Genomic DNA, 27,258 nt, shown 5'->3' with positions numbered 1-27,258 from the left:
TAGTAAGTGTTCAGATCAAGGTGAGTGAACAAGACAGAATGCTGGGATACAGAAAGAAAATATCAAAACTTCAAATTATTATTTATTTTATCTCTTCCTTTAAAATGTTTTTATTTTTGTAATATTAATAACAAAATTATAGAAAAGTATGATAGCCATGCAACTTACAAATGAATAAGTACACATAATTGGAAATGCATGCTCAAAAATTATCTTCTAATGAGAAGAATAACACAAATGATGGAGTACACTGATGGATCCAGATTCCAGATCTTTTTAAAGAAACAGGCCTAGAATCCACCACACCTCTGGCTCCTGGATTCCTTTACCAGGCAAATCACATGTGGGACTTATATCAAGAGAGAGTGAGGCCACAAATACCAGCTGAAAAAGCTGTTTCATCAAACTCTTGAAAATCAGGAGCCCCATCAGCCCACTTCTCCATTACATTCCCATTTGTGAATCATTTTCCCTCATTCTGCAGCAGAGACCACACATTTTCAAAGGGACTTTAAATCAATTGCAATGGCTGTGTCAGATAAGACAGAAAGGTCAGATTCAGTTATAATAGAAAGGAGGTAGAATGGAGCAATCACAGAGCTTGTCATGGCTGCAGAGCTGCAAGGGTAAAAAGTCCCCAAAGGAATACAGGGCAGCCTCCTGTTGGAGAATGCTGAACACCAGCATGCACATCTCTTACAGCAGGTGGGGGGCGCTGCAATGCAGGCAGAACAGGATGGATAGTGTGCAGATTTTGTAGGGAAAGCCACCTATAGTTGTACATGTGGCACCTACCAATAACGCTTAATATTACAGTGACCTAATATGTTCACATGGATTAATATAGAGGATATTCAGGTTGTAAATATCAGGGCTTCACTCCCGAAACCATGATTGGTAAGGAGCACTATTACCTTTCTGTGTTCTTGTCAGCCTTACAGGTATGCCATTGGGATGGCCAATAAATGAGAATAATTTGATATTCTTCATAGGTGATTGGATATAATCACAGACAAATTTCACTTTCTTTTCAAATTTCTTCATGGAAATATCTGAGGAAAAATGAGAAAGTGATCCTGAAATGTAAACGCTTAAAAAAATTTTTTTAATGTTTATTTTATTTTTGAGAGAGAGAGAGAGAGAGAGTGGGGTGGGGAGGGGCAGAGAGAGAGGGAGACACAAAATCTGAAGCAGGCTCCAGGCTCTGAGCTGTCAGCACAGAGCCCAATGAGGGATTTGAACTCGGGAATGGCGATATTGTGACCTAGGCTGAAGTCGGGTGCTTAACCGACTGAGCCACCCAGGGTCCCCTAAACATTTTCTAATAATAAAAGAATAATGTTGACGGTATATGATTTTGACAATAGTTTCATATAAAAAATGAGTGGAGGACACCAATGCAATTATTTGCATTTTTATAAAAATTTATAACTTTTTTTTAATTCTCAAGTTATCATACAGTGTAGTCTTGGCTTCAGGAGTAGAACCCAGTGATTCATCACTTACAAATAACACCCAGTGCTCATCCCAACTAGTGCCCTTCTTAATGCCCATCACATATTTAACACACTTCCCAACCCCCCCCCCCCCACCCATCCCCATCAACCCTCAGTTTGTTCTCTGTATTTAAGAGTATTTTATGGTTTGCCTCCCTCTCTGTTTTTATTTTTCCTTCACTTCCCCTATGATCATCTGTTAAGTTTCTTAAATTCCACATAAGAGTGAAATCATATGATATCTGTCTTTATCTGAGTGACTTATTTTAAATAGCATAATACTTTTCAGTTCCATCCACGTTGTTGCAAATGGCAAGACCTCATTCTTTTTCATCATTGAGTATTATTCCACTGGGTGTGTGTGTGTGTGTGTGTGTGTGTGTGTGTACACACATGTTATATTTCCACTGGGATTATATAATACATATATGTACATATCTTTTTAATCCATTCATCAGTTGATGGACATTGGGTTCTTCCCATAATTTGGCTATTGATAGTGCTGCTATAAACATTGAGGTGCATATGCCCCCTTGGAATCAGCATTTTTTTGTGTCCTTTAGATAAATTCCTAGTAGTTCAATTGCTGGGTCATAGGGTAATAGGGTAATTCAAGCCCCCATTGGGCTCTGTGCTGACAGCTCAGAACCCGGAGCCTGCTTCAGATTTTCTGATGTTTCCTGAGTTGTTAATTTTAGCCATTCTGACAGGTGTGGTTTTGCTTTGTATTTCCCTGATGATGAGAGATGTTAAGCATCTTTTCATGTGTCTGTTAGCCATCTGGAAAAGTGTCTATTCATGTCTTCTGCCCATTTCTTCAGTGAACTATTTGGGTTTTTTTGGTGTTGTGTTGGGCAAGTTCTTTATAGATTTTGGATACTAACCCTTTATCTGATATGTCATTTGCAAATATACTCTCCCATTTTGTAGGTTGCCTTTTACTTTTATTGATTGTTTCCTTCACTATGCAGAAGCTTTCTATCTTGATTAGGTCCCAATAGTTCGTTTTTGCTTTGATTTCCTTTATATTCAGAGACACGTCAAGTAAGAAGTTGCTGTGGCTGAGGTCAAAGAGGTTGCTGCCTGTTTTCTCCTGTAGGATTTTGATGGTTTCCTGTCTCACATTTAGGTCTTTTGTCCATTTGAATTTATTTTTGTGTATGGTGTAAGAAAGTGGTCCAGTTTCATTCTTCTATATGTCACTGTCCAGTTCTCCCAGAACCATTTGCTCAAGAGACTGTATCCATTGGATACTCTTTCCTGCTTTGTCGAAGACTAGCTGGCCATACATTTGTGAGTCCATTTCTGGGTTCTGTATTCTGTTCCATTGATCTATGTGTCTGTTTTTGTGTCAGTGCCATACTGTCTTGATAATTATAGCTTTGTAATACAGCTTGCAGTTCGGAATTGTGATGCTTCCAGCTTTGGTTTTCTTTTTCAACATTGCTTTGGCTATACGGGTCTTTTCTGGTTCCATACAAATTTTAGAATTGTTTGTTCTAGCTCTGTGAAGAATGCTGGTGCTATTTTGATAGGGATTGCCTTGAAAGTGTATATTGCTTTGGGTAGTATCGACATTTTAACAATATTTGTTTTTCCAATCCATAAGCATGGAATGTTTTTCCATTTCTTTGTATCTTCTTCAATTTCTTTCATAAACTTTCTATAGTTTCCAATGTATAGATCTTTTATGTCTTTGGTTAGGTTTTTTCCTAAATATTTTTTTGGGTGCAATTATAAATGGGATTGCTTCCCTGATATCTCTTTCTTTTCCTTCATTACTAGTGTATAGAAATGCAACCTATTTCTATACATTGATTTTATATCCTGTGATTTTGCTGAATTCGTGTATCAGCTCTAGTTGTTTTTTTGGTAGAGTCTTTTGGGTTTTCCATGTAGAGTGTCATGTCATCTGCAAAGAGTGAAAGTTTGACTTCTTTGCCAGTTTGGACTCCTGTATCTTTTTGTTGTCTGATTGCTGAGGCTAAGGCTTCCAGTATTATGTTGAAAACAGTGCTGAGAGTGGACATATGTGATATGTTCCTGATCCCAGGGGGAAAGCCCTCAGTTTTTCCTCATTGAGTATGATATTAGCTGTGGGCCTTTTATATATGGCTTTTATGATGTTAAAGTATATTCCTTCTATCCCTACTTTCTAGAGGGTTCCTTTTTTTTTTTTTTTATCAAGAAAGGATGTTGTATTTTGTCAAATGCTTTTGTTTTGCCTCTGTTGAAAAGGATCATATGGTTCTTATCCTTTCTTTTATTGATGTGGTATATCACATTGATTGAATTGTGAATACTGAACCAGCCCTGTAGCCCAGGAATGAATCCCACTTGATTGTGGTGAATAATTCTTTTAATGTACTATTGAATTTGATTTATTAATACCTTGTTGAGAAGTTTGCATCCAGGTTCATCAGGGATATTGGCCAGTAATTCTCCTTTTATGTGGGGTCTTCATCTGGTTTTGGAATCAAGGTAATGCTGGCTTCATAGAATGAGTCTGGAAGCTTTCCTTCCATTTCTAGTTTTTGAAACACTTTGAGAAGAATAGGTATTAACTCTGCTTTAAATGTCTGATAGAATCAAATACAAATTAAAACCACAATGAGATAGCACCTCACACCAGTAAGAATGGCTAAAATTAACAACTCAGACAACAAGAGATGTTGGTGAGGATGCAGAGAAAGAGGATCTCTTTTGCATTGTTGGTGGGAATGCAAGCTGGTGCAGCCACTCTGGAAAACAGTGTGGAGATTCCTCAAAAAGTTAAAAATACAAATACCCTAAGATCCAGCAATTGCACTACTAGGTATTTGGATAAATATTTGTATTGGGACATAGGGGTGCTGTTTCAAAGGGTCACATGCACCCTAATGTTTATAACCATGCTATTGACAACAGCTGAAGTATGGAAAGAGCCCAAATGTCCATTGACAGGTGAATGGATAAAGAAGATGTGGTATATATATATATATATATATATATATATATATATATATATATTGGAGTATTACTCGGCAATCAAAAACAATGAAATCTTCCCATTTGCAACTACATGGATGGAACCAGGAGGTATTATGCTAAGCAAAATTAGTCAGTCTGAGAAAGACAAATATCATATAACTTCACTCATATGAGGGATTCAAGATACAAAGCAGATGAACATAAGGCGAGGGAAGCAAAAATAATATAAAAACAGGGAGGGGGACAAAACATAAGAGACTATCATATATGGAGAAGAAACGGGGTTGTTGGAGGGGTTGTGGGTGGGGGAATGGGCTAAATGTGTAAGGATCATTAAGGAAGACACTTGTTGGGGGCGCCTGGGTGGCGCAGTCGGTTAAGCGTCCGACTTCAGCCAGGTCACGATCTCGCGGTCCGTGAGTTCGAGCCCCGCGTCAGGCTCTGGGCTGATGGCTCGGAGCCTGGAGCCTGTTTCCGATTCGGTCTCCCTCTCTCTCTGCCCCTCCCCCATTCATGCTCTGTCTCTCTCTGTCCCAAAAATAAATAAAAAACGTTGAAAAAAAAATTTAAAAAAAAAAAAAAAAAAAGGAAGACACTTGTTGGGATGAGCACTGGGTGTTATATATAGGGGATGAAATACTGGAATCTATTCCTGAAATCATTGTTGCACTCTATGCTAACTAACTTGGATGTAAATTTAAAAATGAAAGAAAGAAGAAAGAAAGAAAGAAGAAAGAAAGGAAGAAAGAAGAAAAGAAAAATCTGGTAGAATTCTCCTGGGAAGCCATCTAGCCCAGGACTCTCATTTGTTGGGAGATTTTTGATAACCAATTCAATTTCTTTGCTGGTTATGTGTTTGTTCAAATTTTCTATTTCTTCCCGTTTGAGTTTTGGTAGTGCGTGGGTGTCTAGGAATTTGTCTATTTCTTCTATATTGTCCAGTTTGTTGGCATATAGTTTTTCATAGTATTCTCTAATATTTGTATTTCTGTGGTGTTGGTTGCAATCCCTCTTCTTTCATTCGTGATTTTATCTATTTGAGTACTCTTTCTTTTCTTTTTGATAAATCTGGCTGGGGGGTTATCAATTTTCTTTACTCTCAAAAAACTAGCTCTTAGATTCATTGATCTGTTCTACAATTTTTTTTTAATTCCATATACTTTATTTCTGCTCTAATCTTCTTCTGCTGGCTTTGGGCTTTATTTTCTGCTGCTTTTCTAGCTCCTTTAGGTGTAAGATTGTGTATTGGGACCTTTCTTGCTTCTTGAGATAGTTCTGAATTGCAATATATTTTCCTCTTAGGACTGCCTTTGCTGTATCCCAAAAGGTTTGGACTGTCGTGTTCAATTTTCATTTGCTTCCATGTATTTTTTAATTCCTTCTTTAATTTCCTAGTTCTTTAGTAGGATGTTCTTTAACCTCCATGTATTTGGGGGTTTCCAATTTTTTTGTGTGTGGTTGATTTCAAGTTTCATAGCATTGTGATCTGAAAATATATATGGTATGATCTCAATCTTTTTGTACTTGTTGAGGACTGTTTTTTGACCCAGTATGTTTTCTATTTTGGGGAATGTTCCACGTGCACTGCAGCAGAATGTGTATTCTGCTGCTTTAGGATGAAAAGTTCTGAAAATATGTCTTAAGTCCACATGGTCCAGTATGTCATTCAGAGCCATTGTTTCCTTTTTGATTTTCTGCCTAGATGATCAGTTCTTTGTTGTAAGTGGAGTATGAAAGTCACCTACAATTTCAGTATTATTATCAATACATTGGTTTATGTTTGTGATTAAGTGATTTATATGTTTGGGTGCTTCATGCTGGGGCATGAACATTTACAATTGTTAGATCTTCTTGATGGATAGCCCCCTTCATTATGATAAAATGCCTTTTTTTTTTTATCTCTTGTTACAGTCTTTGTTTTATTTTTTATTGTTTTTTTTTTAAATTTTATTTATTTTGAGAGAGAACATGAGTGGTGGAGGGGAAGAGAGAATCTCAAGCAGGCTCCACACCATCAGCAGCATGAGCCCCATGCAGGGCTTGAACCTACAAACTGCAAGACCATGACCTGAACTGAAATCAAGAGTCAGATGCTTCACCAGCTGAGCCACCCAGGCACTGCTAAACTGTTTTAAAATCTAGTTTGTGGCCTCTGCTGTGGGTCGCAGCAGCTCGGGCGGCGGGAGGAGCGGTAGCGGCCAGGCAGCCCAGCTTCATGAAGGCTCTTGGCGCGTGGTGGCCCGCAGGCACCCGGCACCCGGCATGTGCCCGCCCTGCCACCACGTGCCCAAGAGGAAGGTCAGCTCTGCCGAGGGGGCGGCGAAGGAGGACCCCAAGAGGAGGTCGGCGAGGTTGTCAGCTAAACCTGCTCCTGCAAAAGTGGAAGCGAAACCAAAAAAGGCGGCGGGAAAGGAGAAATCTTAAGACAAAAAAATGCAAAGGGAAAAAGGGGAGCAAAGGGAAAACAGGCTGAAGTGGCTAACCAAGAAACAAAAGAAAACTTACCTGCAGAAAACGGAGAAACTAAAAACGAGGAGAGTCCAGCCTCTGATGAAGCAGGAGAGAAAGAAGCCAAGTCTGATTAGTATCATATCCCATGTCTTACCAGTGGTCCCTGTCTCCCTTCTTGTACAATCCAGAGGAATATTTTTATCAACTATTTTGTAAATGCAAGTTTTTTAGTAGCTCTAGAAACATTTTTAAGAAGGAGGGAATCCCACCTCATCCCATTTTTTAAGTGTAAATGCTTTTTTTGAAGAGGTGAAATCATTTGCTGGTTGTTTATTTTTTGGTACAACCAGAAAATGGGATATTGAATATGGGAGGCTTTGATCGTCTTGGGTGTCAGCTTAACATTCCATAGATGGGGTAGTTTTTATATCGTATAATATCAAGCATACTAAAATGGCAATTTGGAGTCAGTCGTGCATTTAATATGTCTTGAACATTTTAAATTACTTCTATTCCCATGTTGTTTTTGGTAGAATTGTTTCCTAAAGAAAACCACTCCTTGATCTTGGCTCTCCCTGTCAGAATTTTGTGCATTCTGTAACATCTTGGTCGTGGTAGTCCAGTTTCCTAGTAACTGGACCAACATCTTGGTTGTGGTAGTCCAGTTTCCTAGTAAGTTAATGTGCTATGCGAGATTGAAAATTTGAGTATGTAGCGTATGTGACATTAAATTGTGAATTAATGGGACTCAACAGTGTAACAGCATATCAACATTTGAAGATACGGGTACTTGATACACTGTTAAGGGAAATTTGTCTCCAAATTTTAAGCTGGAAGGTCACTGGAATAACTTTGAGAAAAGAACCACAGCTACATGGTTTTTTTTTTAGGTTTTCGGTACGTACGTTAAGAATTATGTACAAATTGAATTGTCTGTACTGATCCTCAGAACAACAAATAAAAACTCAATTATGAAAGAAAAAAATAAAATAAAATAAAATCTAGCTTGTATGATATAAGTATGGCAACTCTGTCTTTCTTTTTCATGTTCCATTAGCATGATAGATGGTTCTCCATCCCCTCATTTTCAATCTGCAGGTGTCCTCAGGTCTAAAATGAGTTTCTTTTAGATAGCATATAGATAGATCTTATTTTTTATCCATTCTGATAACCTATGTCTTTAATTGGGGCAGTTAGTCCATTTACATTCAGAGTGATTATTGAAAGATATGGATTTAGTGCCATTGTGTTATCTGTAGGTTTTGTGTTTGTGGTGATGTCTCCAGTCCTTTATAGTCTTTGCTGCTTTCCATCACAGAGTCCCCCTTAGGATCTCTTGCAGGGCTGATTTAGTGGTCATGAAGTCCTTAGTCTGGGAAAACCTTAATCTCTCCTTCTAATAACAGCCTTGCTGGATAAAGGATTCTTGACTGCATATGCTCCCTATTCAGCACACTGAATATGTCCTGCCACTCACTTCTTCAAGTTTCAGTGGACAGGTCTGCTACTACCCTTATGTGTCTACACTTGTAGGTTAAGTACCATTTGTCCCTAGCTGCTTCCAGAATTCTCTATTTTTATATTTTGCTAGTTTCACTCTGATATGTCATGGTGTTGACCTGTTTTTGTTGATTTTGAAGGGATTTCTCTGTACCTCTTGGACTTAGAAGACTGTTTCCTCCCCAGATTAAGGAAGTTCTTAGCTATAAGTTGTTCAAATAAACCTTCTGCCCCTTTATCTCACTCCTCTTTTTCTTGAACTCCTATGCTATGGATAGTGTTTCATTTCATGGAATCACTTAGCTCCCCATTTTTCCCCTCATGATCTAGTAATTTCTTTTCCCTCTTTTCTTTCAGCTTCATCATTTTCCATAATTTTATCTCTATTTAGCCTATTCTATCCTCTCCTTCTTCTTCCATTCTTGCTGCCACTGTATCTAGTTAATTTTGCATCTCATTTATAGCATTTCTATAGCATAATACACTCCAGTTCCATCCACATTGTTGCAAATGGCTAGATTTCATTCTTTTTGATTGCTAATATCCCATTGTATATACAGCATCTTCTTTATCCATTCATCAGTCGATGGACATTTGGGCTCTTTCCATACATTGGCTATTGTTGATAGTGCTGCTATAAACATGTGCCCCTTTGAATCAACATTTTCATATCCTTTGGATAAATACCTAGTAGTGCAATTGCTGGGTGATAGGGTAGTTCTATTTTTAACTTTTTGAGGACCCTTCATACCGTTCTCCAGAGTGGCTCACCAGTTTGCATTCCCACCAGCAGTGCAAAAAGTTTCCATTTCTCTGCATCCTTGCCAACGTCTGTTGTCTCCCTAATTGTTAGTTATAGCCATTCTGGCAGGTGTCAGGTGGTATCTCACAGTGGTTTTGATTTGTATTTCTCTGATGATGAGTGATGTTGAGCATCTTTTCATGTGTCTGTTAGCCATCTGGATTTCTTCTTTAGAAAACCATCTGTTCATGTCCTTTGGCCATTTCTTCACTAGATTAGTTGGTTTTTGAGTGTTGAGTTTGATAAATTCTTTATAGACTTTGGATACTAACTCTTTATCTGACATATTATTTGCAAATATCTTCTCCCATTCTGATGGTTGCCTTTTCATTTTGGTGATTGTTTCCTTCACTGTGCAGAGGTTTTACATCTTGATGAGGTCCCAGTTGTTCATTTTGCTTTTGTTTCCCTTACCTCCAGAAACATGTCAAGTAAGAAATCATTGCCACTGAGGCCAAAGAAGTTGTTGCCTGTTTTCTCCTCTAGGATTTTGATTTCCTGTCTTACATTTAAGTCTTTCATCATTTTCAGTTTATTTTTGCATAGGGTGTAAGCAAGTGGTCTAGATTCATTCTTCAGCATGTCACTGTCTAGTTTTCCCAGCACCATTTGCTGAAGGACTACCCTTTTTCCATTTGGTAGTCTTTCCTGCTTTGCCAGAGGTTAGTTGGCCATCCATTTGGGGATCCATTTCTAGGTTCTCTTTCTGTTCCATTGATCTATGTGTCTGTTTTTGTGCCAGTGCCGTACTGTTGATGATTACAGCTTTGTAATACAGCTTAAAGTCTGGAATTGTGATGCCTCCAGCTTTGGTTTTCTTTTTCAACATTACTTTGTCTATTCAGGGTCTTTTTTGGTTCAATACAAATTTTAGAATTGTTTGTTCTAGCTCTGTGAATAATTCTGGTGTTATTTTGATAGGGGTTGCATTGAATGTATAGATTACTTTGGGTAGTATCGATATTTTAACAAATTTTTTCTTCCAATCCATAAGCATAGAATGTTTTTCCATTTCTTTTTGTCTTCTTCAATTTCTTTCATAAGATTTCTATAGTTTTCAGTGTACGGGAAGAATACTTCACTTCTGATCCCAAATCAGTCACTTTGGGTATGACATTAGGCACAGCTAATGGTTGACCCAGTGTACACTGTCTACATTAACAAATAATTTCCTGAAGTAGACAAATTATTATTTGACACATTCCTTATTATTAACACACTGTGGCACTCCAGTATGCTTGCAATATTAAGCTAAGGTCAGTAGAATATTCAGTAAAGTTTGAAATTCTTGCAGCTTGACACTGCAGCAATTTCCTGAGGGGCTCTGAGCTGTAGTTTTTAAAATCAAAATGAATTCATCTGCCATTTTTCTTCCAAAACTGCTTGTTAATATCCTGAATGCTATTCAAGCCACTTTGTTTTTATGACTATTTCCCTTTGTTTTTAGTTACTGCTTTTTCAGTAGGATTCTGTGAAATGGTGAGAGTGGGGAGGTGAATCAACCTACTTAACCAATATGAATAGAAATCTTGAATAGAACTCCCAGTACTGATTAAAGTTATAATCTTGTTTTTTTCTTTTTTTCCAGAAACCAATACTACAATGTATGCTAACTAAGTTGAGATTAAATAAAGATGAAAAAAAAGAAAGAAAGAAAAGGAAAGAAAGAAATTATAATCTTAAAAGAAAGAAGGAAAAGTATTTGGGTGAGGGCAAGAAAGTCCATCTTGCTGTGCACATAAAATCAAAGGACCTGTGCAGTTGCCCTAGTTCTAACACAATATTTTGGTTATTTTATTTATTTTATAATATTAACTATAACAAATTCTTTTAAATTTGAGAGTAGTATCTCTTTCACTGTGACATCCAGCATATATGTTGATACTGTTTTTCCGGGTGAGTTATTAACAACATGTAGGCAGAACAGATTCTGAGTATTTTTCATAATGTTGGTTATATACATAGTTAATAAATGCTTATTATTATAAACATTCACAAATAAATAAATGAATAAATGTTCTCTAATCTACCTTATGCTTAAATTATAATCACATAAAAGAGAGATTTTAACACTTTCAAGCAATGCAATGAGAACAATCTGTTAAAGTAAAATTTAAAAAAATAATCAAAAGTAAATGAAGTAAAGAAATTTCCAAATCTTTAAATCCAAGCCCTTTATTTTATGAGTCAAATATGAGTATCCTTACAGCTTTAGAAAAATTTAATTGAAAGTGTTAGCTGTTTATAAAATAATAAGGTAAAAGAACTCTGATTTCAAAATACTAGTTCTATTGTGCTACAAATTCAAAGTGCCAAAGAAGTAGAACCAAAGAAGGTAATCCCCTAAATTTTTTTTTTAAATTGTGGACTGTGAGAGCTATATAAATTGCAAATTGAGGATTCTAAACATAAGGAGAATAAAAGAGTAACAATCAATTTTTCTATTTAAAATTCATTATGATAAAATGTTATCAGTTTTTGTAATAGTGTTGTGGTGAATAATTCTGCATGTAAATTGTTTCTCTTTGAAATATATATTTTTTCTGTATAAAAATATATAAGAAGAAAGTTTATAAAAGTGCCTGAGTATACTAATAATTGTTACTTTATACTATAAATCTGTATTTTAACATTCTCACATTTCTTTAATGCTGAATAAAAACAAGTTTCAATCTTCTAAACATTATGACTTCTCAAAAATCCCATCAGGATTGAACAGTAAATTTGAAAGCCAAATAGCCATGTTAGCCAGGTTTATATGTCCTTTGTTTAGATGAATTTCCTCTATAATCTGCAACTTCTCTGTTAGCATCTCTAATTCTCCTCCACCACTCAAGTTCCTAATTATCATGAAGCTTCATGGAAATAAAAAGAAGTTTAGTTTTAGTAAAATATTGATTGGATCATTTATCTATCATCTATGAGGTTATAATACACAATTCCATAGGATTTGCCTGTATAATGAGGAAGAAATTGTATGGATATTCTTGTTGACCAAATAATGTATATGTCAATCTATTATTAAAACAACTTTTTATTTTAAATCTTTTTTCACAAATATTACTCTTTTAAATCATTTACTATACCAAAGTTTAATTTTTACCAAAGTGTCACTTGGACTTTTATGACTATAGCATTATATTATAGTGTAGTATATATTTTACACTGCAAGGTGCCAGAAAAAATACAATCTATGGGATAAGATGAGCTTTGTTTGCTCTTTTTTTTTTTTTTAATGTTTATTTATTTTTGACAGAGGGAGAGAGAGAGAGAGAGAGTATGAGCAGGGGAGGGGCAGAGACAGGGAGACACAGAATCTGAAACAGGCTCCAGGCTCTGAGCTGTCAGCACAGAGCCTGACACGGGGCTCGAACTCACAGACTGCGAGATCATGACCTGAGCCGAAGTCGGACACACAACCAACTGAGCCACCCGGGCGCCCCTTTGTTTGCTCTTATAAAAATAATATTTAATTAAGATCTTTCATATTTACCATACTTGTCTAAAAGTTTGCAACAAAAGATGCTAATTTGATGTGCACCTTGGAGGGCCTTAAGACACTAATTAGAAAAACAAATGATTATTACCACAAAAAATAATTTTATGTTTTGAATATTGACCTGATTATACAAGAAAAGTAATGAATTGGAGTTACAAAAATAAAGAGTTTTAATAGGCTATCATTTTTATTATCAATACAGGAAAAACATTTTTCTCAGCACATTAATAGTTAGCAAACTTAAGTTTAACATAACTAGTGCGGATATCAAAGAAACTATCATCTCTAAAAAATGGTTCCAGTAACACAGATATTAAAATAAGAAAATTCAGAGGAATAAAATTAGGAAAATTTATATCTAGAAATTTAAAAAGTAAAGCAAAACTGAAGATTATAAAAATTTATAAAATGGAAAATATCATAAACTGATGGCAATCTGTGGGTAGTGTTATTTTAAACAATATTTAACATTTCAAAAAATCTAGTCATTATAAAATCTTAACCCAAGTTTGAGAAAAAGATTTCATCAACTATCACTATTATATATAAGTCCAATTTATCATACTGAACTGTGAATCTGAGTACGTAATCATCACATGATTGAGGAGAACCTGAGCAAGCACAGATAGAACCTTGGTTCTCAAACCCAATCTAGCTCTTAAATAAAAGAAACATAAGTCAGTAAACCTGCAATTTATTTTAAGTCATTGTTTCTTACATACTACAAAACTTACTCTTTGAGTGTATAGTCCTCTAAGATTGAGAAAAGCATACAATCATGTGTTCACCACCACATAACTCAGGACAGAACACAATAGGAATTTGGCTCAGGATTATTAGTCAAATGGCTTAAGCAACTTCACAATAAAACACCATTTAAAGAGCACTGAGATACAAAATTGCAAATGCCTGCTTTCAAGGATTATGAACATTACCTGTCTCATTACTTAGATTTGGTATCTAATTCACTACTAAAGTGCCAGAAAAGTGAAGCAAAATAGGGAAATGGAAACTCAGATGTTTAAATTGGATAGAAGTTGGAACTGCCACCCATATCATTTTTGTGTAAGAAGACAGCCAGTGACAGCTTAATTGCTACTCTCTGAGAAAGAGAAAAAAGAGTACCATACACTGTTAAAATAAGCCCTTTGTTGGGAGACACGTTTGAGGTTGAGGCTGAGTTCAACAAATCATGGACTATTGCATATAATATAGACAGGAATCCTGCCAAGCCTAAACTCATCTCCCTTCTTCACTAAGATCCACTAACTCCCCGAAATAATCTTTAGCAACTCTTCATAATGGGTCAGAAAACAAAATTTTGCTTGGTTTAATTCTTCTAGGTGCAGGCAACTGGGTCATTTCCAAATTTGATGGGTGTAAAGCAAGAGCAATTATGATTTCATTTATCTTGTTAACTTTGGACTCCTTAAAATCAAGACTCTTAAGAGACACATATTTGAATTAATACAACTTCTAAGTCTGAGGTGTCTACAACCATTCCAGGGAGACATGACCCAAGTTGCCCCTGCCCAAAGTGCATCCCACTGCCATCCAGAAATCAGGAACTGCCATAGCTGAGATTCAAATAAGAAGGGCAAGACAATGGGGCACCTGGGTGGCTCAGTTGGTTAAGCGTCCAACTTTGGCTCAGGTCATGATCTCGTGGTTCATGAGTTCAAGCCCTGCATCGGGCTCTGTGCTGACATCTCGGAGCCTGGAGCCTGCTTCGGATTCTGTGTCTCCTTCTTTTTCTGCTCCCCCCCTGCTCATGCACAGTCTCTCTCTCTCCTTCAAAAATAAATGAAAAAATATTTAAAAAAAAAAAAAAGAAAGGCAAGACAAATTTTGTACCTGAATTTCTTACTTTAACACAAGAAAGTTAGATACTTTATTTATTGACTTTAATTCTTTTTTACTTTAACATATTCAGACTATAGCTAGCAGGAGTATACGTTTTAGACTTTAATTCTCTCTAGAATTTGATAACAGGTGGGGCAAGTACTCTACTAAGTTGAGTTGTTCTTACAAGACAATATTTTATGTTTTGACCATTTCAAACTCTCTAAATTCACCACTGCCACCAATCTATCCATTGTATCCACTTCAAATTTACAAAAGAGTGAAATAATGATTGGCCAGGCTTCTATCTGAAAGATGTAACCAATTGTAATTACTTGTGATTACCGTCTTGGGCTATGTGATTGGGCAGTGAACAGGCTGGACCTGTTCCACCTTAGTGAGGGTAACTGGGCCTGCTGGAGTGGAGGAGGAAGGCAGCCAAAAGGAAACCTGAATTGAACTTCTCTCTGCTAGCCATCTCTGGCAGGATCCAAACTTCTGGAACCAAATCACCTGGAAAGATTTTGTTCAATGTGAGACTGTACTGGGCAGAGGCAAAGTATGATCCCTACAGGATAAAGCAACAACTGAGCAAGAATCCAGAAGGCTCCCCTTAAACTATACTAATTATACTCCTCTAATTCTGTTACAGTACTAACAATGCTAACAGATCCTTTGTGACCATAGCAGACTAGAAAAATATTCATTAAAAATTATCTCTTGGGGTGCCTGGGTGGCTCAGTCTGTTAAGCCTCCAACTCTTGATTTTGGCTCTGGTTATGATCTCACCGTTCATGAATTTGAGCCCCATGTTGGGCTCTGCACTGACAGTGTGGAGCCTGCTTGGGATTCTCTCTCTGCCTCTCTCTACTCTTCCTCCACTCTCACTCTCTCAAAAATAAACTTTAAACATAATTATCTCTCAAAATAAGCATTTATATTTAACTGCTTTATTCCATATCATTTAGGATGCTCCAAATATACTTTCATATATATGGGGTTTCTTTAAAAACCAGCCTAATTGATAATTATATGAATCAGAAAAAATATATTTTTTTAAAGAAAGCGTTACTGAATCCAAACTTGGCTGCCCATCACTTGGAAGGACATTACTCTCAAGAGATGATTTTTTATTTCTTTATTTTTATTTATTTTTTTAACGTTTATTTATTCTTGAGACAAAGAGAGACAGAGCATGAACAGGGAAGGGGCAGAGAGAGAGGGAGACACACAATCTGAAACAGGCTCCAGGCTCAGAGCTGTCAGCACAGAGCCCGACATGGGGCTCGAACTCACGGACCGTGAGATCATGACCTGAGTGGAAGTCCGACGCTTAACCGACCAAGCCACCCAGGCGCCCCTCAAGAGATGATTTTTTAATTGGAAAGGAATTTGAGCTTTATTCAGGAAGCTGCTAACTTGGGGAAAAGGCAGACTCTTGTCCACCCTGCTTTGAGATTTCTGCCTGGCCCAGGGGCTTTTAAAAGGGTTTAGGGTAGTTAATTAGCAAAAGGAGTACCACAGTCTGCAACATTTCTTGATTTCATGCAGACTTGATGCCAGACTTGATTTCATACAAACATTATCTCCTTGCTATGTGGGTGTGAGTTGTGCTGGGAGGGGGGTCCAGTTTCCCTTTTGTGATATGCAGCAGTACTCTGTTCTTTCTCCAAAGGAGGGCAAAGTCTACAGATGCATGTAGGGAGGTTAGTAAAATCACTTGTGTGACCTAAAAACAAACAAACAAACAAACAAAAAACAACAAAAAACATTGTTGCTAAAAAATTGCTGAGTTAATTGGAAAGCCGAGGTGGCTTCAAGCAGCCTTGCTGGCCTCTGTGGCTTAGGAGAATTCTTCTTCATTTTCAAGGCTACTGGTCTGTAAATATCAAAGAAAGTAAATTAGTTCTGTTATGGATCAAGGGCCTTAGGTCAACAAGTAAGGAGTGTGTTACCCCTTAAGGCTGTTTGGAGTGCTGTTACAAATGCTACTACTGCCCCAACTTTTCCTAGACCATAATTTTTCACATCTGTAAGAGTTGAAATTTGATATTAAAAGCACACAATATTTTTGTTATTGGAAATAACTGGTGTCATTTTCATCCACTAGACAAGTCTACATTTTAGAGGCTTAAGATTAAGTGATTTAATAATTAACTTGCAATTTCACTTAGAATATATATGACTGATTCGTAATTTGTAATTTTTTAACATTGCTTTTCCACATTTTGTAATAATTTTGTAATATATAATAAAAGCGTTTATTTAATATGTATGAAATTAGCATTTGCCTATAAGTTAGGCAATACAGCCCAAGGAACTCTAATATATTTACATTTTCATTGCTTATTTAAAGAACTTTTCAAGCAAATATGTTGGTGCATAATGCAAAACAATTGTATTAATGGCAATATCAAAAGACTAACTTTATCTTCCATTTGATGTTTAATAGTTCCCACTGTTTAATTGTCTACTGAAATGAATTATATATACATTATGTGGTTTACACTTAAAATATATAGTATATATTCTAATTTTGCTGAAAAGTCTCCTGAAAACTATACCATAAATATTTTGTAATTGCATCTGATGCTCCTCCCACAAACTCTGCTATCATTAATCCATTACTGATACTTATTCACAAACACACAAAAAAGATACCTAATACACTTGCCAAATTTGGTATTGTAGAGCCAGACTATATCGATATTGATATTGCTCTGTTATTACATCACGGTCAATTCTGTAACAGGATTATAGCAAAACCTTCCTGGTAATTATTTTGTCAACTCTCCAAGGATGGGACAAAATCCAAAACATATCTGCTAAAATGCAAATATGTATAAATGGCTTCTTTTATTGGTAAGGATAAGCTACCATAAAGGAATAATATTTATTTTTAAGTGAAAAGCCAATCAAATGAATGTAACCTTGGTACTAAATCTTATCATTGAAAGAAGACATAGAGTTAGCACATATAACGTAAGTAAGTTTAGCCAAATTAATAATCCAACATGTAAAGTAAAATAAGACAAGGATACTATTTTTCCATAAAATGAATTAACATGTAAACAAATGAATAAATGAAATAAATGCCTACTGTTAGAGAAAGCTTGAGGTAGTGTCCACCCTTTCAGAGGTAATGTGACAACTTTTAAGAAGTCAATTTGACAATATTATCAAAATCTTTAAAATGTGCACATGATTTAAGAATTTTTAGTTGATGATTTATTGCTGAGGAAAGAAACTTGTTACTACAAAAGGCATGAATCTTTTACACATTCATAGTTATAATAGTATAAGTATAAATAGCATAAGTAACCTAAAAGTTCATACATCCATACAATGAAATGCTACGATGCCATTAAAAACGTTTTGAAGTATGTTTAATGATACATAAAACAACCAACATATAACGAGTGTACAAAATACACATCTGCATAGAAAATTATTTATTTTATTTTGAATTTTAAATATCACATGCATGGATTACTTTTATAATCAGAAGATATAGACTACTATCATTTAAATAAAAAGCATCATTCATGTACCTCAAATAGTCTGAAAAAGAAAGTATATTATTCTAAAATTAGATCAAAATTCCTTAAAGTAATTGTTTACAAACATTATTGGTATTCTCATTGCATTTGTCCATCTGAATTATAGTTAACATTTTTCTTGAATCTATGCAGAAGGGCTTGGTTTAGAAGACTCATGGATTTTATGTGTGTAAACAACTTGCAGTAAGAACTTTGTGTTTCAATCCAAGGAACAGAGGCATCTTTCCAGTATGAAAATTGTTCTTTGTTTACTCTTTAATACATGTTAATATTGACATTATATTAGAATTAATATATTTAGTAAAGGACACAGGACATGAAAAAGAAACTCATACTGAAAGAGGGTTAGAGCCATTGACAAATTCAATGCTTTCTAGTAGACAATCTATGCCTCTATGAAGACAATACATTGCTATTCACAGCCAGCTTGGAAACCCTGGATGAGCAAAGTCTTCTCTACAGAGCTCTGGTATCTTTGTTTGTAAAATGAGGATAAGGAAACTTATCTTGGTGGTCATTCAAGAATATTTCTTCAGTGAAGTGATTGGACCATTAAAAACAAAACAAAACAAAACAAAACAAAACAAAACAAAACAAAACAAAGCAATGATAATAAAAGAAATAATCCATGGCCTTGCTGAATTTGAAACCACACTATGACAGAAAAGATTTAGGAACACCTGCAAAGCAGTTCCCATGAATGCAGCTACAGAATGCAATAAAGAATAGCAATGATGCCCTGGCATGTGCTAAAGTTACCATCAAACCATGACATGGCTCATCTACCACAAGAGTCCATTAAAAGCACCCAAAAATCTACTCATTATGATTGAACCTGACCATCTTTACTATTGAATAGAAGTAGATCTGAAGTGTTTCAACCACTCTTTATACAGTATGACAATTATCCTCCAAACATTTCTATTCAGTTCATGTCCATACAGGCCTGTAGATGAACATCACGATCAGATCTGCCAAATGCTGACAAAAGGGGATGCTATTGCAATATACTAATAATTACAATACAATTTACAAGTACCAAATATTCTTAATAATCTGAAATGTAGTTAGGAAATAAAGACAGGGACAACTGTACAATAAATACCAGAGGAAAGAAACCAATTAATAACTACTCACGCCTAATCATAAAGTAGACTGCCATTACCATAGCATATCAAAGCCTTGTTAACATCTCCTGTGTGTCTTTGTCAGAAGTCAGAATTAAAGTTGAAATAGTATTCCAATAGATTTGCCGTATCTTACTTGGTGATTTGCACATATGGAGAAGCTCCCAGTCCCAGCATAAAGATGGTCTTAAAAATATGCCATATGCAAGTGTTACCTATGTGGATATATGTGAGAACCAATCCTCCAAAGAGACCTTGGTATAGTGAGATTCAAATAATAAGCAGTTTGTTTTTCTTACTGGACTAGGAAGGCAGTCTCTTTGCTTGGGGATCTTAAATACTATCCTCCAGGCTGTTACATTTGAGAGATTTCTGAAGGTACCTCCATGATCCTGCTGCAATAATCATGTCGTTGAATGAGGACACTGAAGAGTTGGGGGCACCACTAGCTGACACAGTAGACCTGAGGCTCATGAGTATTTGGCCAATCCTTTGCTGAGTTATTGGAAATGTTTGTCTGGTAATATAGGTCTCTTCCACTTCTGTATACAGACTTCCATTTTTTTCTCATCCAAACTTGTTCATTTTATTAAAATTTTACCTGTATTAAATTTGGTGGTGTAATTTGTCATAGTCATCAACATGAGTTATTCGTGTTAACAAGAGGCCCCTATTCCAATTCTTGACCACCAACTTCCTCCAGGACCCCTTATCTAACTGATGATACCTTCCCAGTTAGTAGTCCCATTTCCACTCACGTCCTTTTCATGTTATTTTTAAAATAACCAAAACAATATTTTAACTAACTAATAGACCTTAATTTTTAGAACAGCTTTAGGTTCACAGATAAATTTGTGGGAAAATACAGAGTTTCCAAATACCCTTTTTTTGTCGCCACACACAGTATTCTCTATTGTTGATGCTCTGTATTGGTGTGGTAATCTATAACAATGATGAGTCGATATTGATACACTAACTAAATTCCATAATTTACATTGAGGTTTATTTTTTGTGTGTTGTACTTTCTTTTTTTTAATGTTTACTTATTTTTGAGAGAGAGAGAGAGAGACAGCATGAGCAGGGGAGGGGCAAAGAGACAGGGAGACACAGAATCCAAAGCAGGCTCCAGGCTCTGAGCTGTCAGCACAGTGCACAAAGTGGGGCTCAAGCTCATGAACTATGAGATCATGACCTGAGCTGAAGTTGGATGCTTAACCAACTGAGCCACCCAGGCACCCCATTGTGTTGTACTTTCTATGAATCTTTACAACTAGTTTCATAGCTGAAAATTCCCTGTGTTCCATCAATTAATTCCTCCCTTCCTTTACCCCAACCCCCTGGCAACCACTAATGATTTTACTGTCTCCATAGTTTTGCCATTTTAAGAATGTCATATAGTTGGAATTATATGGTATGTGACTTTTCCAGACTGTTTTTTTTTTCATTTAGCAATATGTATTTAAGTTTCTTCCATGTATTTTATGACTTTATAGTTCATTTATTTTTATTTATAATTAATACTCTGTTGTAAACATCTCATCATGATTTATTTATTCATTAACTTATTGAAGGATATCTTAGTTCCTTCTTAATGTTTGAACAAATGGAATGTTATAAGGAGAAATGCTTTTCTATCATTAAAAATTTTTATAATAAGCATGTTAAGTCTTATAATATTAAGCATAAAATGGTTTTAGATTCTTTTATGCCAATGGAAAGAGTCCCATCAATGTTGCTTGCTTCATTAGTCTCAACTCTAGCTCTTCAACATAGCCAGCAGTAAAAACAGTGATATTACAATTGTCACTTATTAGTATTTTTCTGAACTGGGTTAAATTGATATGTGGATAAGACTTTTTGAAAGCCTAAATCTGACTGCGTATTTCTTCTGCTTGAAGTCTTCTTATGGCCCCCAACCCCTGTCAAAAGTATAGAGCTCAAGCTATCAAAAATCCAATCCCTGTTCACCTCTGCACCCTTCCTATGCTTGCTCCTGGTACTCTAGCCTACCACAGCTATTTCTTATCTCTAAACTTTAACTTCTGCCTTCTCATCTCCTGGTATGTCCTCATCTTTTCCCCCTTAATCTCCTCCTGCTGCACAATTTTCTTCAAAGCCCATCCTTCAAAGTTATTCACTAGTTCATTTATCAAAACTTAACACAGTTCCTAGCATCATTTAGCTGTTGGGAATAATGTAAAGCACAAGACACAGAAGATAGTTACAAAATTAAAAAAAAAAACATGGACAAGAAATTTTTGGATAACATGTACTCTGAGAGATTGTAATTTAGAGTAAAATTTGGAAAATACAGAAGTTAACTCTTTCATCTGGGGGAACAGGTCAATGAGGCAACAAATGCAAAAGCCCTTAAACAAGAATTAGTTGTAAAAAACTGGAACATATGAGGTTGGTAGGGCATAGTCATGGAGGACATTTCCTCTTTATAGCCATACCTGGTCTCGCAAGCAGTGATAATCATTCATTTTTAGATCCCAGGTTAGAAGATTTGTGGGAGAAGTCCCCTTGAAAGGCAAATTATATGTACCCTATGAAGACTTGATTGGACCTATCCTCAATGCTAGCTTCCTCCCCTGATCATCTACAGCAGTCACCTGTCATTCTATAGACCACACCCTGGCTGTACATGTTCATATGTAGATATCTTTTCTCCTCAATTGAATAGTTGGTATCCTGAAACCATAATCTATTTTCTATCTGCATCCTTCAGAGTAAATCTCTCTTGACTCATTCATTCCTCAATTCATTCAACCAATAATTTATAAGTACCTATCATGTTGGAGATATAGCAAGGAATGAGACAGACAAGTATACTGTTCTAATGGAACTTAAATTCTAGTATAGAAGACAGTATCATGTTGGAGATATAGCAAGGAATGAGACAGACAAGTATACTGTTCTAATGGAACTTAAATTCTAGTATAGAAGACAGACAGAAAATAAATTAAATGCACAAACAAGATAAATCCAGATAAAGATAATTACTATGAAAAAGTAAAAGTACAAAATAAAAAATAGCTAGTAACTGAGCAAAGTGGGGGATGAGTATTTTACATGACAGTAGATATATAACAAGGACAGAGAGGGGAAAGAGAATATAAGTGGATCACCCATAGTTTAAAGGGACCAGAGGGGGTAAATCAATCAGGAAACTGCAAGGAGAAGCCAGAAAAGTAGACATGCCAACACAATAATACTTTGTTTTATCATGTTTTTAAATAGTGTTAAGAATAATAAAAAGTCATATTATAGACTCATCATAATATATTTTTCATTACATATGGCATTGTATCACCTTATTAAGGGGAATCTTGATTGATGAATTCTTTTGACACTCTAATAACTGATTTCCCTTTAGCAGGCATCAACTTTGTTAATAGTAAATTCTGCTTTACAGAATTGTGAATAGAAAATTCATTTTTCATTGTTGATGAATAATGTTATCACAGGGATCTTGTGTAGTTCACTGTAAAAGAACACAATCACCAGTATCCAGCAAGGATACTAGACAGAGGGGAATGGAGCACTGTTAGTAATCACCTTTATATAATCTCCACACTAGGTTAGAACTACACGAGACCAAGAGCTCTGTCTTCATTTATGAATTTTCAACAACTGGCTCAATTCCTGGCTTGTGACACACTTTAGCAAATGTTTACTAACCTAGTAAAATAAATGAATGATAACCTAACAACTCTAACAATACTCTAATGTACATAATACTTTTTAAATTAATATTATGAAAAGAATATTAAGTCGGGAATCCCAAGCTGTTAGAGCTCTTTATTTTTTATTTTTTTGTGTGTTAGCTCTTTTTTATTACCTTTTTTATTGTAATACAATTTCAAATTTACAGAGATGTTGAAAGAATAGTAGAGGAATTCCTTTATACCTTTTACCTAGTTTTAGCAGTTTTTAACATTTTGCTGCATTTGCTTTATTATTCTTTTTCTCTTTCTCTCTTGATATACATATATGCATTTTCTTTCTTTCTTGTTTGAATCATTTGGGAACATTGCTCTCTCTTACCACAAAATATTTATATATATGTATATATTTACTAAGAATAAAGGCAATCTCTTATTTAACCATAGAACATTTATCAAAAATAGGAAATTTAACAGTGATATAATACTATTATCTAGTCCAGAGTCCATATTCAAATTGTCCATTTTCCCTAGAATATACAAAAGTAGTTTTAAAATTCCTTAGGTATACCATTATTTGCTTACAGTTTTTGTGTTTTTTTTAATGTTTGTTTATTTTATTTATTTATTTTTTTAATATATGAAATTTATTGTCAAATTGGTTTCCATACAACACCCAGTGCTCATCCCAAAAGGTGCCCTTTAAAAGAACCAACCAAAAGTCTCTGAAACAAGATTGGTATGAAATTAGAAATCAATTATGAGAAGAAATCTGGAAAATTCACTAATATGTGGAGATTAAACAATATGTTGGGGCGCCTGGGTGGCTCAGTTGGTTGGCCGACTTGGGCTCAGGTCATGATCTCGCAGTCCGTGAGTTTGAGCCCCACATCAGGCTCTGTGCTGACATCTCAGAGCCTGGAGCCTGTTTCAGATTCTGTGTCTCCCTCTCTCTGACCCGCCCCTGTTCATGCTCTGTCTCTCTCTGTCTCAAAAATAAATAAACGTTAAAAAAAGTTAAACAAACAAACAAACAAACAATATGATCATGAATAACCAATGGGCCAAAAAAGAAATAAAAAAAGAATAAAAAAATATCTTGAGGTAAAAGAAAATGAAAACACAACATGGCAAAACTTATGAAATTCAGCAAAAGCAATTACAAAAAGGAAGTTTGCAGTGGTAAACACATTAATAAAAAGAGAAATATCTCAAATAAACAATCTGGCTTTACATGTTAAGGAACTAGAAAAAGAAAAAACTATGCTGAAAGTTAGTAGGAGAAAGGAATAGTAATGATCAAATTGGAAATAAATGGAATAGAGACTAAAAAATATGAAAGAAAAGATCATGTAACTGAGAGTTGGTTTTTGAAAATATAGACAAAAGAGATAAAACTTCAGCTAGACTTTTATATAAGTAAGTAAGTGAATGAAAGTAAGTAAATGAATAAATAAATACAAATACAAATACACAAAATAATAAATGATAAAGGAGATACCAGAGCTGATACCACAGAAATACAAGGACCACAAGACTCTACTATAGATAATTATATAAAACAATTGAACAACTAGATGAAATGGATTAATTCCTAGAAATATACAACCTACAAAACTAAGTCATGAAGATTAGAAAACTTGAACAAACTAATTATTAGTAGGGAGATTGAATCAGTAATTAAAAACTTCCCATTAACAAAAAACCAGGAACAGATGGTTTCACTGGCAAATTCTAACATTTAAGAACAATTAATACCAATCCTTCTCAAGCTTTTTGAAAAAAATATAAGATGAGGGAACACTTCCAAACTCATTTTGTAAGGCCAGAATTACCCTTATAGACATGTGTCTGGAGGCAAGGGAAACAAAAGCAAAAATGACACCAAAGACACAAGGTCACTAAAACAAAAACAAAACAAAAGGCCAATATCTCTCATAAACATAGATGTAACAAAAAAACAATGTCAGCAAACTGAATTCAACAGTACGCTAAAAAGATTATACACCAAGAAATTGCTGTAGCCCAGGTCAAAGAGGTTGCTCCCTGTTTCCTCCCATATATTTTTGATGGTTTCCTGTCTTACATTTAAATCTTTCATCCATTTTGAACTTATTTTTTTGTGTATGGTGTAAGCAAGGGGTCCATTTACACTCTTCTGCATGTTGCTGTCCAGTTTTCCCAGCACCATTTGTTGAAGAGACTGTCTTTTTTCCATTGGAGATTCTTTCCTGCTTTGTTAACGATTAGCCAGGAACTTTTTACTAGACATGTTTCTGGAGGTAAGGGAAACAAAAGCAAAAATTAACTATTAGGACCTCATCAAGATACAAAGCTTCTGCACAATGAAGGAATCAATCAGCAAAACTAAAAGGCAACCATCAGAAAGGGAGAAGATATTTGCAAATGACATATCAGATAAAGGGTTAGTATCCAAAATGTATAAAGAACTGATCAAACTCCACACCCCAAAACCAAATAATCCATTGAAGACATGAGCAGAAGACATGAATAGACACTTTTCCAAAGAAGACACCCAGATGGCAAACAGACATGAAAAGATGTTCAACATGACTCATCATCAGAGAAATACAAATCAAAACCACAATGAGACACCACCTCACCCCTGTCAGCATGGCTAAAATTAACTCAGAAACCAACAGGTGTTGGTGAGGATGTGAAGAAAGGAGAACACTTTTGCACTGTTGGTGAGAATACAAACTGGTGCAGCCACTCTGGAAAACAGTATGGAGGTTCCTCAAAAAATTAAAAATTAGAACTATAACACAGTAATTGCATACTAGGTATTTATCTAAAGGACACAAAAATGCTGATTTGAAAGGGCACACGCACCCCGATGTTTATAGCAGCACTATCAACAATGGCCCAATTATGGAAAGAGTCCAAATGTCCATAGACTGATGAATGGATGTGGTATGTATATATACATGCACACAATGGAATACTATGTGGCAATCATAAAGAATGAAATCTTGCCATTTGCAATAACCTAGATGGAACTAGAGTGTATTATGCTAAGCAAAATAAGTCAGTCAGAGAAAGACAAATATATTATTTCACTCATGTGGAATTTAAGAAACAAAATAGATGAACATAGGGGAAAGGAAGGAAAAATAAAATAAAAATAGAGAGGGAGTCCAACCGTAAGAGACTCTTAAATAGAGAACAAACTGAGGGTTGTTGGAGGGGAGGTGGGTAGCGGGATGGGCTAAATGCGTGTTGGGTTTTAAGGGGTGCACTTGTTGGGATGAGCATTGGGTGTTATATGTAAGTGATGAGTCACTGGGTTCTACTCTGAAACCAATACTACACTGTAGATTAGCTAATTTGAATTTAAATAAATACATTTTTTAAAAAGATCATACACCATGATCAAGTAGGATTTATACCAGGGATACAGGGATGGTTCAACCTTTAAATCAATCAACATAATATACCACATTAACAAAATAAAGAATAAAAATCATATGATTATCCAATAGATGCAGAGAAAGTATTTCACAGCATTAAACATTCTTTTATAATAAAAAATCTTTAAAACCATGGGTATAGTGCACACCAGTCTGACTGTAGCCCCAGCAGTGGCCTGGGTACAGATAGCTGGTTGCAGGCCCTGCCCACCAACAAATGCTTCTCAGGGCACAATGCAGGAAAAGCACCCTGCAGTGCAGTGCTACTTCATTTCTAGCAAATGCTGGTCTGATTCAACTAAAGCCCAAGTCAGCCCCAGACTGACCCCCCAACAACACAGGGACAAGACACTGCCCACCACAGGCAAAGAGAGCCATTTCAGATAACTGGACTGAAGGCAAATGCATCTCAGCCACAATAGTAGGACACTCCTATGGCAACACACATAGGAGACACCCCTTAAGTGCCATTTTCTGGTGAAAAGGAAACATTGCACTGTGGGGCAGTACAGGACCTCTTCTTCATAAAGTCATTACTTTCAAAAGCAGAACACATAGCTGACTTTCCTAACATGTGACAAAGTGAGGAGAGAAAGGAATATGTCCCAAGTGAAATAACACAACAAAATCATAGCAAGAGACCTAACCAAAATGGAGATACGTAATATGTCTGATAGAGAATTTAAAATAATGGTCATAAAGATAGTAACTGAACTTGAGACAATATTGGAGAACATCAGTGAGACCCTTAATGAAGAGATAAAAAAGAACCTATCAGAAGTGAACACCACAGTAAATGAAATGAAAAACACACTACATGGAATAAATAGTAGATAAGAAGAATCAGAAGAATGAATCAGCAACCTGGAGAACAGAGCAATGGAAAGTAATCAAGCTGGTGAGCACTTGAGA

The 27,258-nt window shown here is 35.6% G+C and overlaps 1 pseudogene; it reads left to right on the top strand.

Annotated features, from left to right (window-relative positions):
* The first annotated feature begins 890 nt into the window (after nt 1–890).
* Nucleotides 891–7,487, top strand: LOC131490768 (non-histone chromosomal protein HMG-14-like; annotated as a pseudogene).
* The last annotated feature ends 19,771 nt before the right edge of the window (nt 7,488–27,258 follow it).

Source organism: Neofelis nebulosa, chromosome 12 (genome assembly GCF_028018385.1).
Source record: "Neofelis nebulosa isolate mNeoNeb1 chromosome 12, mNeoNeb1.pri, whole genome shotgun sequence".
In the NCBI taxonomy this organism is placed as follows: Eukaryota; Metazoa; Chordata; class Mammalia; order Carnivora; family Felidae; genus Neofelis; species Neofelis nebulosa.
Note: the sequence above shows the minus strand (reverse complement) of the source record. Positions and strands in the feature narration are given on the sequence as shown.